A 12,737-nucleotide genomic window follows, 5' to 3' on the forward strand; every position below is an offset into this window, starting at 1 on the left:
AATTAATAAATGATAGTCAAAGTTATTTATGAAAATTAACAAATTATAATTAGATTTATATTCTTATTTTATTTTTGTTTATATTAACTTTATTTTTACCTGAGTTTACCTGTAAAATAAATGTGTGAAAAAGTAAATAATTTTAATCACTAAATCCCCGCAAACGTAATGCACCCAATCATTATATTATAAAACTGGGTCAAATGCCAATAAGTAATTTCATAATATTTATAACATTATTTAGAAATAAATAAAAGAAATAGTAATATGCTCGTTTATAGGATTAAACACAAATTCCAGTACTATTAAAGCATTCTGTGTTGGTACCAGCTGACAAAGCAGTCAACAATGTGGTAGTGTTATGACGTAAATACTACACAGAAGTTTTTGAGAATGAAATTATAAATTCAAATACATTCAAGGCTGTATGCTCCACAGAGATTCATAAAGTAAATAGTCATGTCACTACCACAGCTCAGCTTAAGGCCTCCTCGAAAAAAAATTGAAGGTCACCACTATGTGTAGGTTACCAAAACCTGTAAATATTGTTCCTTCTCGGCCTAAAGTAAGTGTTATACTACTTTTTGTTCCGTGCTTTTAACAACGAGTTCATTATATACTATCAAAGAACTTATCTTTAATTTCTGTCATAGATTATATAAAAACAGTGGAATTTAGGGTTTTTGGAGTGGATTCTTTGGAAGTTTTAGATAAATGATAATGCTTTTGATGATCCTTTTGATTCGGTTGAAAGATTTGCATTTTCCACTATTTTATACTAAACTTCCACACAATCTTAATAAACAAAAATCTTCCTATCGAATCAAATATATATATATAGTTAGTTGTATTATAAATCTGGTTGCAAATTTGTTTGCTGCTACTCATTAAAAGCCATGTATGTTTTTTTAAATTTTAGTTCATTTATATGTTTTGGAGTTATGTGTGTCAATCATTTTCTTGAACTAGTACACATTTTGTTTAGAGGCCAACCTCTGGGTGCAAGATTTTCTCGCTATGTTGAAGACCCTTTGGTGACCTTCAGCTGTTTTCTGCTCTTTGGATGGATTGTTGTTGACACATTCCCCATTTCCATTGTCAATTGTATTAATAAACTTACTGGAGGAGTGATGAAATGATAAAGGCACTTAATTTTCTCCGCTTTATGTAAATTTCTGCAATAATTTTTATCAACAGATTGTTGGTATACAAATGTGCACAAATTGTGCCCCTTCAATAGCAGAATTGTTTCTTTACTCCTATGAATACAGTTTATGGCAAATTCAATAAAGCTTTCAACAGTCTTAATTCCATTAAATTGATAAAATTCAACAACGTTATCCTGACGATGTTTTTCTCTAAATAATCAAAAAAACTCTAAATATACTGCTGAAATGTACCCAAAAGAAACTCACTTTAAATATATCAAATATTGACAGCAACTACTGAACTTTCCTAGATTTTGATATTTCAGTTTTACACCAGAAAATTTGCACAAGATGTACGACAAAAGGGATGATTTTCGTTTTCTATGGTTATTTTTTCCTTATAGACCAGTGGTGTTCTTTTGGCACCTTCTAACGTTGTCTTTATATACCATATTGTTGCTATGGTTGTGTCTGTGGTGACGTTTTGGATTTCAATGAGCGTAAATAGTTATTAAAGGTACCAGGATTATAATTTAATTTGCCAGACGCGCTTTATTTATGTTTAACTAGTGAAATATTAAATCATGGATTTCATTAACACAAATTACTCAAAATCTTTTCTAAATTCTTCCATAGATACGAAGAATTGGTCTGCAAGTTTGGCTACACCTAAAACGATATTGGTAAACTTATCAGACCTTTAAACAGATTTAATCTAAAAGGTTACATATTCAACACTGTAATTACAATATTTTGATTATTGTTTTAATGGTATAAATATTGATTTGTAATCAATAAATTAAAACCAAACTAAATATTACACATTTTTTACTTTCACGATACTATAATCTGTCCAAACCTATGGTTTGGTATTGCACAAAGTAGTGTTTCTCTGACTGTTAAAGACGTCTTTTTTCACCAGATCCATTGGATGTTGGATGTGTACCGATTGATATTTAACTCTTATATACATGATTTGTTTTAGGGCTTTTAGTTGTAATTGGCTTTGAACTAGCTGTCGTCAGTAACTGCTAGTACTCTCAGTTCTGTACTTAGTGTCTTTTTGTTGAAGGGATGTATAAGTACCCGTCCATGTCCACCCTGTTTTTTTAGATGTGTTTCTATTTGTATCCATCTGATGAGTAAAGTAATTTTCAACTGATTTTTATATGATTGCAAAAAAACATTTTTCGTCATATAATGGCATCATGTCGTCGTGGTAGTCTGCGTTGTCTGCATCATCGTCGTCGTCGTCTGCGTCGTCCGAAGACGCATTTAGTTTCCAGAAAATAACTTTAGATTTAGTGAATGGATCTCTATGAATTTTTACCAGAAGGTTCAATACCACTAAAGGCAGGTTGGGATTGATTTTGGGGGTTATGCTCCCAATAGTTTAGGAATTAGGGGCCCAAAGTAAGCATTTTTTTTAGTTTTCGAACAATAGCTTGTGTTTCTAAGTGGGTGAATCCCTCTGCAATTATACCACAAATCTCCATTTCATTAAGGGATGGTCAATTATGACTTTGGGGGGTTATGGCTCAAACATTTTTGGAATTATGGGCAAAAACAAGGGGGAAACAAGGTTTTTTCTGGTCAATGGACAATTAAGACAATTTAAAAGCAGTGTAAGTGAGGTAATTAAAAAACAGTTAACATACAATGTGTGGTATGTTTGGATTTACCTTCCTTACACTATTTGTAAATAATGTATTAAAGGTTTTGGACTTATTGCAAAAAAAGGGGGTGGTAGTAGTTTTCAATTTTTTTTCCAAGTTTCTCAAATATCAATTTTCTGAAAAGTTTGAAGAAAAAATCTATAATTGCACAATGTTGCATAATAGATTGTAAGATCTTGACATTTGTTTTTTGTCAGAAACTCATATTTTGTCAAGAATTTGATCACAATCCAAATTCAGAGCTGTATCAAGCTTGAATGTTGTGTCCATACTTGCCCCACCTGTTCAGGGTTCGACCTCTGTGGTCGTATAAAGCTGCACCCTGCGGAGCACCTGGTTTTAGTTTGGTTTATGTTGTACTGTTACAGCACTGTCCCAGGTTAGGGGAAGGATTGAGCGGTCACAAACATGTTTAACCTGCCACATTCTTGATGTGCCTGTCCCAAGTAAGAAGCCTGAAGTTCAGTGGTTGTCGTTGGTTCATGTCTGTCATATTTGTTTTTGTAAATTGTTTTGTTATGAATTATGCCGTTAGGTTTCTCAATTGAATCAATTCATATTTTCATGTCCAGGCCTTTTATAGCCGACCATACGTAATGGTCTTTTCTCATTTATGAATGCCGTAATATTGCCAATAATTGCTTACTTCCACTTCATTTCAACTTTGTGGCCGGTGGGGGGAAATGTAACAAAAGCGTCATACAACAAGTCAACTATTGACCTACCATTTAATTGCAGCTCTGGTCCTTTACATATATATAGAATATTGGACTTCCTATGGTTTAATATCCCGAATAGTCTCTTGTCATATTAAAATGATTATATTATTTCCGTAGGAATTATTTCCCTTAGCAAGGATTTGTATAGTGTATAGTTTCTATATAAATCCTTGTCCTAAGGTTGGACAAAGTCTACCATGTGCTTTGTTTTGATTGGCTGCAATCCTTGGTAATACTCTTAAACTTCAATTATTCTTTTTTTATACGCTCGTCTAAGACGGAACGTATTATGGTATACCGTTGTCCGTCCGTCGTCAATATTTCGGACAGTAACTAAAAAACGCTTCCACCAACTTTTATGAATCTTTGTTGAATTGTTTATATCTATTGACGTAAGCTCCCTTTCGATTTTTATAAATTTCAGATTTTTCGTTTCCATGTTATGAAGTTTTATCCTTAAAAAAAGGGGGATTTTCCAGTTTTCGGACAATAACTCAAAAATGCTTCCATCAACTTAAATGAAACTTCGGTGAATTGTTTATATCTATTGACGTATGCTCCCTTTCTATTTTTATAAATTTCAGATTTTACGTTTACGTGTTATGAATTTTTATGCTTAAAAAAGGGGGGATTTTCCAGTTTTCGGACAATGACTCATAAACACTTTTACAAAATTTTGTGTAACTTTGGTGAATTGCTTATATCTGTTGACTTAAGCTACTTTTCGATTTTTATAAATTTCAAATTTTTCGTTTGCATGTTATGAAGTTTTATCAGTAAAAAAAGGGGGATTTCCAGTTTTCGGACAAGAACTAAAAAATTCTTCCAAAAACTTTATTGAAACTTTGGTGAATTGTTTATATCTATTGACGTATGCTCCCTTTCGATTTTTATAAATTTCAGATTTTACGTTTCCGTGTTATGATTTTTTTATGCCAGAAAAAGGGGGAATTTTCCAGTTTTCGGACAATGACTCAAACACTTTTACAAAATTTTACGAAACTGTGGTGAATTGTTTATATCTGTTGACTCAAGCTACCTTTCAATTTTTATAAATTTCAGATTTTACGTTTTCCAATTATGAATTTTTATACCTAAAAAGGGGGGATTTTCCCAGTTTTTGCAACGAGCGAATCATGCGCTTATAGCACAGCTCTTTATTAGTAATTGTCCTGAAATTAGGAAACTATCAATGTAAAACGTTCTTCTGTCACTTTGGAAAGTCGAAAACTAGGTGATTTTTTTCATGTACAACAAACTGTATTTGGAATGCAGGTTGCTTGCAAGGTATAGACAGAGTTCGACTGATCTTATGGTTCATTGGTCAAAATTAAGTTTCCGCAGGTTGGTCTGTTTCTCGGATACTAATATGTCAACTATATTTGGTGTATCAAAATTATGATTGTTCGGTGTATGTATCCGTCTTGAAGGTTTTATCTGACCCTTATCTCGTTGTCATAGTTCATTGGTTATTGTTAAGTTATCGTGATCTGCTTCGTTGCTTATATACTATAAATAATTTGTCAACTACTAGTATAATGTAATGTCATTGTCCATTGGTTAACATTAAGTTTCCATGGTTAAGTCTTTTTCTCTGATACTATAATCAACTGATTTACTCGTTTTGGTGTACTTTGTACATATCTGTCAGAGTTCGTCTTCCTTGACCTCATTTGCATGGATTGTTGATAATAAAAAATAAGATGTGGTATGATTGCCAATGAGACAACTGTCCACAAGAGTCATTATAATTAAGTCTTTCAACATAGTCGCACTTCAACATCCTTTGTAACCCTCTGTAGTTTGAATAGTGATCATTTTGTGTTATAAATTTGGCAGTTCTTCTGAACAAACTTAAAATCCCTATTAAAAGTCAAAAAAATAAAGTGTTGCTCAGGCTTTAGTTATCTATGTTATGCATTGTTATTTTTATTTTTCGTCGTCTGCCTTTTTTTGTCATGGCATTGCCAGCCTATATTGACTTATGAGTTTGGATATCCCTTTGGTATCTTTTGGCTCATTACAGAGTACAAATCATCCAAATGGGTCGAAATGAACACACACAGAACTGTCAACAGTTTTTCTTCAAAAATTTTATTTACACGACCTCTGGCGTACTGGTAAACTTATAAAGTATCATGACATGAAACAAAACTAAATTATTTATCTACAAGAAATTATTTTAACCTTCTTTAAATAATCTGACACCCATAAAAAGTCACATTTATCTCAATTGATATGTTTTATACTGTATATGATTTGATCATTATTTCTATTATTCAGCAAGTTTCGATGATGAACACCATACTCAGATAAAATATCGATAGTATCACCCTGAAAGTCCGCTACAAAAATATGTCCGTAATTATCTACTGTTATACTTTTTAAATTCTACATCCGATTGCTAAAATTTCCCAAGAATGACGCCATGTTTGTCGGCGATGACAACATTGTCTAAGCGTAATGAAAAAAAACATAATTTGAGTAATTCGTTTCTGTAATAAATATATTTTCACAATTAAAATTGTTAGTATTCTGCAGTTTGTTTTGGGATCTGTAATTTTTATTTCGTTTTGAACACCTTCTTTTTCGGATATTTCACAAAATACTTGTTCCTCTTTATTATACACAATCAAATTCCCATTTTGAATGAAAAAACCTACGAAGCCATTTTGAAATGAAACTTTGTACTCTTCCTGGTATTGAGTATTTACTATCTTCACTGCAGACTGTCCAGTCCAGAACCATAAATCATCTGCAGATTTCCTAAGCATTCTCATGCTTTCGACTGGTGGTGTAAAAGTAGAAGAAACAGTCCCATTTCGATTATAGAGACTGACTAAATTCTCCTTGAATATCCACATATTATCGTTATTGGCTGCAACTATATCTATGACATCATTTTGAAGTGTAAAGCTATGTACTTTTTCTGCTTTGGCTGGGAAAGTACCAGGCATTGGCAGTTCTGGGTACGAAAGAGTAGTAATATTTTCCTTTACACTAGCATTTACCTTTCCAAACAATTTTTATACGCCCGTCAAAATTTTGACGGGACGTATTATGGTATACAAATGTCCGTCTGTCCGTCCGTCTGTCCGTCTGTCTGTCCGGCGTAAACATGTCGCACCGTAACTTGAGAACGACTTATCCAAATTTCATGAAACTTAGTATAGTTGTTTCTTATGATACTCAAGTGATCTGTATACTTTTTAGTGAAAATAAGATTAAAACTTTTTGAGTTACGGCACTTTGTGACTAAAACAGGGGTGTGTTTTTTTCACATGTCGCACCGTATCTCAAAAACGATTCTTGATTATGGCTTAAAACTTTAAACACTTCTTAGTTATATTAATCTTAAGATCTGTATACTTTTTGGTGATGATTCAAAATTTCATTTTTGAGTTATTGACTATTTTGTAAAAAAAGGTGGAGGGTTTTTTACATGTCACGCCATATCTCAAAAACGATTTAGGATTATTGCTTAAACCTTTACACATGTCTTTGTTATATTAATCTAAAGATCTGTATACTTTTTGGTGATGATTCAAAATTTCATTTTTGAGTTATTGAGTATTTTGTAAAAAAGGGGGAGGTTTTTTTTTACATGTCGCACCGTACCTCAAAAACAATTTATGATAATTGCTTTAAACTTTACACACTTCTTTGTTATATTAATATCAAGATCTGTATACTTTTTGGTTTTGATTCAAAATTTTATTTTAGTGATATTTAGTTTTTTGTAAAAAAAAAAAAGAGGGGGGGGGGGGGGGGTTCACATGTCTCGACGTATCTGAAAACCAATATATGGTTATTGCTAAAAACTTTCTCGGAAACTATTTATGATTATTGCATGAAACTTCCACACCAGACGTCGGGCGTATCATGCGCTCATGGCGCAGCTGTTTATTCTATGTTAGCTTTATTGAATTCACCCCTTTCGTATTTTATATCATGTAAAGAAGTTAAGGAACTTGTCGCTTTGTTCAGAACTTTGTCAAGGTGACTACCGATGCCAAAAAAATTCTCTGGTAAATATTTATCAGCATACCAGGTAATGATGACCTCTGTTGTCTTAATGAGACCAGCAAATGACAGCTGTCTGTTTCGATTTCATTCAAGTATGTGCCAATCACTTTACAGTCGATCTTTTTAATGTTGTCTATTGAAGCCAAGTTTTTGTTCGTCAGGATATCGACGGTAGTACAAAAAACATCTTTAATACTTATAGCGTGATCTATAATATTTTTCTTCACTATGCTACAGTGTTTGTGAAAATTATGTTCTTCTTGTCTAACCAACTGTTCTGTATTTTTTAGAATCGATATTCTTGATTTCAAGCTTGCTGTTCTTATCAGTAGCATTTTCTTCCTAGTCTGAATTAACAGCGTCAGGTTTTGAACATTATGACATCGAAGTTCTGTTTCTGAGCACTCACTACACAACAATATATTACAAGGTTTACATAGTAAACTCAGCTCTTTCCTATGTTCCTTACATTCATTTGCTGAACTATCATCATGTGTGTCCAACTGATGATGATCATATTTCAATTTCTCAAGCGAGTGTGATAATGTTACGCTTAGTTTTATTTTCTTTTGATAGTCGCTACAGTTGGTGCATAAATTTATTTTACAGTCTAGACATGTAGCTACTGCAATATTTTCCTCCAAACAAAGTTCGCACATATCATTTAATTCATTGTCACTTTGAGATCGTTCAAATTTGAACGGATAAGATTTTAAACCAATTACCCCTTCGTCTGGTATAGGAACTTTTGTCCTACATTACGGACATGTCAAATAGCTATCATTAGTATCCAGTTTTTCGAGACAGGGTGTGCAAAAAGTATGGAAACAGTCTTAGGGTCACGGTTTTGTGTACGGAGACAAGCAAATCCCACATTTTGTTTCAATTTCAGAATAGTTTTCTTGCGCAATATTAACTTTATCGATCTATGCAGCTTAGCCACATGTAGAGCAGGATCTGCTTACCCTTCCGGAGCACCTGCGATCACCCCTAATTTTTGGTGGGGTTCGTGTTGCTTATTCTTTAGTTTTCTATGTTGTGTCATGTGTACTACTGTTGGTCTGTTTGTCTTTTTCATTTTTAGTCATGGCGTTGTCAGTTTATTTTTGATTTATGAGTTTGACTGTCCCTCTAATATCTTTCGTCCCTCTTTTAGTAATAATACCAAACAAAGAAGTTCAAAATTTGTATTTATGCAAGATTTTGCTTTTCATTTAATGAATATGAGTAAATGGAGATGTTGGGTTTATAGTTTCAAATTGAAAACTTCTGAACACATATTACCATTGGAAAAAGTTTGAAAAACAAAAACGGTTACTACAATGACTACGTAAAATACAAGGCAATAGCATATGAACGAAACAAAGTGGAAAGATAAATTGGTAACAAAGACACCACTTCCTGATCTTCCATGTATTCGATGATGATGATGATGATGATGATGATGATGATGATGATGATGATGATGATGATGATGATGATGATGATGATGATGATGATGATGATGATGATGATGATGATGATGATGATGATGATGATGATGATGATGATGATGATGATGATGATGATGATGATGATGATGATGATGATGATGATGATGATGATGATGATGATGATGATGATGATGATGATGATGATGATGATGATGATGATGATGATGATGATGATGATGATGATGATGATGATGATGATGATGATGATGATGATGATGATGATGATGATGATGATGATGATGATGATGATGATGATGATGATGATGATGATGATGATGATGATGATGATGATGATGATGATGATGATGATGATGATGATGATGATGATGATGATGATGATGATGATGATGATGATGATGATGATGATGATGATGATGATGATGATGATGATGATGATGATGATGATGATGATGATGATGATGATGATGATGATGATGATGATGATGATGATGATGATGATGATGATGATGATGATGACATATTTTCGCCAATAAAATTTTCAGTATTCTGCAGTTTGGTTTTAGAGTCTTCGATTCTTATTTTGTTTCGAGCACCTTCTTTTTCTGTTACCTCATAGAAAACTTCTTCGTCCTTATTATACACGAGAAAATTGCCATTTTGAATGAAACATCCAACAAGCCATCTTCAAATGTACCCTTCCTAAATCTGTGTGTTTACTCTTATTACTGCACTGTCCAGTCCAGAACCATAATTCATCTGCAAATTTCCTGAGCATTCTGTTGCTTCCGTCTGGCGGTGTTAAAAAAAGAACACAAAGTTCAATAGCAATTATAGAGACTTACATCGGAATCCTCCGTGAATATATACGTCTTGCCGTTATTTGCGGCAACCACATCTTCGATATTTTCTGCAAGTGTGAAACTATGTTCTTCTTTTGCTTCAGGGAATATTTCAGGCATTAGCAATTTTCTATATACAGGGGTTATAACATCTTCTCTTGCACAACCATTAGTTGTCCAAATATTTTTTTAATTGTCGCTTTATTGAATTCGCCACTTTCGTATTTCAAGTCATTTAAAGAAGTTAAAGGCCTTCTCGTTTTGTTGAGAACTTTGTCAAGGTGAATAGCTATGGTATAAAAATCTTCCGTAAACTGTTTACCTGAAGACCTGGTTTTGAAATCCTCCGTTGTCTTGATGAGACCAGCGAGTGACATTTGTTCTGTTTCTATCTCATTTAAGTAAGTTTCAATCACTTTTACATCTTTCTTTTTAGTGTTGTCGATTGTTGCCAAGTTTATGTCAGTATATCGACGGTATTGTAAAAAATATAAGAATGAAACAAAGTGGAAAGATAAGTTGGTAGCAAAGACACCACTTTCTGACCTTCCACGTATTTGCGAATTGTCTTCAATATACAAAGATTATGGAAGCATTTTTGGATTATAATTCTTCTATCAGGATATACTTTATGGAATAACCGTTTCAGAGATGATATTCGATATGTTCCTTACGGCGTAACTACAATCCCCTTCCCTTTCATGAATGTGACCTACCGGATTAAACTTTTTACCGGATTTGTTATAACATGAGCAACACTACGGGTTCCACATGTGGAATAGGATCCGCTTACCCTTCCAGAGCACATGAGATCACTCCCAGTTTTTGATGGGGTTCGTGTTGCTTATTCTTTAGTTTTCTATGTTGTTTCATGTGTTCTTTTGTTTGTCTGTTTGTCTCTTTCATTTTTAGCCAAGGCGTCAGTTTATTTTTGATTTATGAGTTTTAGTGAATATGTATTTTAATATCTAACGTAGCCAACGTAACACCTTTTTTATTTCGTCGTTAAGTTGTTTTATACGTCATTAATTTCTTTATAAAAATATGAAATAAACAATAAAAGGTTAGATCTTATACGTTTGCATTATCATAATAATGATAACATGAAGATGTTATTTTTACAGATCAGCTAAATTATCTATAGTAAAGGATCCTACAAATTAATGTAAGATACAGTCAGAGAAATAATTACATTTATAAGTACGTCTGAACCATTGACTACTCTACAACAGATTAATTCATCAGATAACCAGCAGTGATGGTGATACATTTTTTTTTGTACATGGAGGTGTAAATTCTGTATATACAACTCGTCTAAACATCAACCCAACAATGTTAGATCTATAAATTTACAGATCTGACATTGTTGGGTTGATGTTTAGACGAGTTGTATATACAGAATCATCAATGTACACAGCCATGTATCACCATCACTGCTGGTTATCCGATGGATTAATATGTTGTAGAGCTGTCATTCGTTCAGACGTTCTTATATATATACATGTATGTCTTTGTTTGGTTATGGAGTCGTAGTACTGTCAGACTGTTGATGTAGGTTTTTGGGAAAGGGGGGGGGGGGGATTGCTTTCTTTCCCTAACTGGCTTCCCATTTAAACATTCAAGGCTATTATGAGACTCACTGTATTTAAATTAACTTATTTTAATCAATTTCGGCAAATTTTTACAAATGCTTTATCTCAAACCAGCACATTTTGCTGTTCAGAAAAAATTTTGAGGCTTCAAAATCAGAAAATCACTTTGGACTCAGACTCCCTAAAAAGATGAATACATTAGAATAGTACCACTTCCTTAAACATACTATGAGCAATAATGAATTGAAGAAGGTGGTCAGTACACAAAATCAGAAAAGAAAAAAAAAAGTGGTAACTAACATCTGAATATGATAAATATGACCATTTAATTTAATTTAAAAAAATTGGGGCGGGGGGGGGGGGAGTGAGTCAGAAGGATTTGAAAATGAACATCCTGGCTTGGTTAGTGCTGAAAATTCATGAACTTGAATAAAACAGGATGGAAACATATTTTGAAATGAATAAAAAAAAATGCAGGAAAAGTTAATACTACATGTATTTTAAGTGAAAAATCCTGTGGCAAAAAAATAAACAAGGCAGAGGCTATGTTACAGATGGTGATAAAAAAATAGCTAGTCTGAATCTGGATTTTTATTTTTTTAGCTTTCTTGATGGCAAAAATGGCTTTGTTCCAGACCATATATGAGTATTTGGACAATATGATTAAGAGATACATTTGTAACACCTGAAGAACAACTTTGAAAATAATTTCTTTTTCATGTTTAGTTTGCTACTGATAGTTATTCTCATTTTTTAGGCAGTTAACATACCGGTACACATAGTCAAGGGTTAAATTTTTCAGACATCATATTATACTTTGTTAAACCTTTATTGAATGTTACTAAATTTTGACAGAAGCCTCATCTGCATAATTTGAATTTCTTATTTAATATTCCTATCATTGTCTATATTGGATTGATAAATAAATAGTCAATATAACACTTTAACAGTGACAGCAGTAAGGGAAGGTGTGACACACAATTTCACAAGGAACTCTATAAAAAAATAATGATACATTGTACTTCCTTTCCTTTGAGATGTCAAAGGAATATTTTTGCCATAATTACCTTTGTCCATGCCACAGTGGCATCAAAAAGTCTAATGACCTATATTCAATGTGTTTTCTTGTATCAATCTGGTACACAAAAGATTACCCACACTGTCAATGTCTAATACTGATACAGTCATACTGTTATATTGCATCAAGAATAGTAAGCTGTACAACTTTGCAAACATGATAATGCTTGATTGATAAAAAATACAAAATGTGTATATTCTTCTTA

The sequence above is a fragment of the Mytilus edulis genome, chromosome 4, assembly GCF_963676685.1.
Source record: "Mytilus edulis chromosome 4, xbMytEdul2.2, whole genome shotgun sequence".
Classification (NCBI taxonomy): Eukaryota; Metazoa; Mollusca; class Bivalvia; order Mytilida; family Mytilidae; genus Mytilus; species Mytilus edulis.